This window comes from Myotis davidii, unplaced genomic scaffold (genome assembly GCF_000327345.1).
Source record: "Myotis davidii unplaced genomic scaffold, ASM32734v1 scaffold209, whole genome shotgun sequence".
Lineage (NCBI taxonomy): Eukaryota > Metazoa > Chordata > Mammalia > Chiroptera > Vespertilionidae > Myotis > Myotis davidii.
This window is the reverse complement of record NW_006300047.1, coordinates 682749-684972: the sequence shown is the minus strand read 5'-3', so window position 1 is coordinate 684972 and position 2224 is coordinate 682749. Positions and strand designations below refer to the sequence as shown.

Below are 2224 nucleotides of genomic sequence, written 5' to 3'. Positions count from 1 at the left end.
AAAGAAAAATCTCCCCATACATTTCTGTTTAGCTAGTTAAATTTTAAACTTATACCTGCTTTCTACTTAGAGGATTGTATGCTGATTCCTTTATATTCAGAAAGATGATCTTGAGGTACAGAAAAATCCCGAATTATTAAGTATAACCTATATCAATTCTAAGCCGTGTTTTGTTGAAAATATATGTTCTTGAGTGGGTTACTTACCTTGACTCTTAGATTGTTGGGGATAGTAACTTGGACCCAGTGTCTAATCCAGTGTTGCCTGCACCTGCTAACCCACAGCCATGCGTGAGTGCATCTCCATCCATGTTGGCTAGATTGGTATCCAGATGGGCAATGCCTTCTGGGAGCTCTACTGCCTGGATCATGGCATCCTGTCTGTTGATCAGATGCCAAGTGACAAGACCACTGGAGAAGGAGATGATTTCTTCAACACCTTCTTCAGTGATACAGGTGCTGGCAAGCATGTGCCCAGGGCAGAGTTTGTAGACCTGGAATCCAGGGTCATTGATGAAGTTCGCATTGGTACCTACCACCAGTTCTTTCACCCTGAACAGCTCATCATATGCAAGAAAGATGCTGCCAATAACTATGCCTGTGGACACTACACCATTGGCAAGAAGGTCTTTGACCAAATTTGGAAACTGGCTGACCAGTGCACAGGTCTTCAGGGCTACTTGGTTTTCCACAGCTTTGGTGGGGGAACTAGTTCTGGCTTCACATCCCTGCTGATGGGATGGCTCTCTGTCAATTATGGCAAGAAGTCCAAGCTGGAGTTCATCTACCCAGCACCCCAGGTTTTCAGAGCTGTGGTTGAGCCTTACAACTCTATCCTATCACCCACACCACCCCGGGACACTCTGATTGTGCCTGCATGGTTGACAATGAGGGAGGCCAGGTATGATATTGAGTGCCCAACCCACACTAACCTTAACTGCCTTAGGAACCTGATTGTGTCCTCCAGCACTGCTTCCCTCAGGTTAGATAGAGCCCTGAATGCTGATCTGACTGAATTCCAGACCAACCTGGTGCCCTATCCCCACATCCACTTCCCTGTGGCCACATGTGCCCCTGTCATCTTACCTGAGAAAGCCTGCCATGAACAGCTTGCTGTAGCAGAAATCACCAATGCATGCTTTGAACCAGCCAACCAGATGGTGAAATGTGGCCCTTGTCATGGTAAACACATGGCTTGCTGCCTGTTGCACCATGATGATGTGGTTTCTAAGATGTCAATGCTGCCATTGCTACCATCTTGACCAAGTGCAGTACCCAGTGTATGGACAGGTGCCCCAGTGGCTTCAAAGTTTGCATTAATTACCAGCCTCCCACTGTGGTCGCTGGTGGAGACCTGGACAAAGCACCGCGAGCCGTGTGCATGCTGAGCACACATGCTCAGCTATTGCTGAGGCCTGGGCTCGCCTGGACCACAAGTTTGATTTGATGTACGCCAAGCGTGCTTTTGTCCACTGGTATGTGGGTGAGGGCATGGGAGAAGGAGAGTTTTCTGAGGCCTGTGGGCACATGGCTGCCCTTGAGAAGAATTATGAGGAGTTCGGCGTAAATTTTGTTGAAAGAGAGGGTGAAAAAGAAGGAGAGGAATACTAATTAACTTTCCTTTCAGCCCTGTAACATGTCATACAGGTTACAGCTCTCTGATCAGATTTTCTTCTGTTTTACCTGTGATCTGTCTGTCTTTTCCATGTATACCTATAAGATTTCCCCCTCATGTTTAAAAGTAAAGGCATTGAGAAAGAAAAGAAAGTGTATGTTCTTGGTTGGAAGTTTATTTGCATTAAGATGGAAACACTCATTTGAGGATGTAGGTGCTTACCAGAGTGGTATTGGGGATTCTATAGTGTTCGATTCTAATTAACTTTAGATAGCAACTCTAGATTTTGGAGGATAGACATCAGGAAGAAAAATAGGTCACACAGAGAAATGCTTTTTTCTTGATTAGGCAACAATAACAAGAGGAATAGAGATGAAGGTTATTAGGGCTTGCATATTGTGACACAGTCTTTGTGAGGCCATTTGTGACACAGTCTTTACAACATAGTGAATGGGACCCCTAACATTGTGTTGTGCAGACTCTTCCAGTCTAAGCCAATTTCAAGTTCAAATGCCAATTTCAATACAGCTCAATATTTATTAATATTTCCCAAGCGTATTAGGGTTACCAGAGAAACATAACCATCCACACTCTCACACACATATATGTT

The 2224-nt window shown here is 44.8% G+C and overlaps 1 pseudogene; it reads left to right on the top strand.

The window, feature by feature from the left end:
• Positions 1-286: 286 nt before the first annotated feature.
• On the top strand, positions 287-1621 carry LOC102762881 (annotated as a pseudogene).
• The last annotated feature ends 603 nt before the right edge of the window (positions 1622-2224 follow it).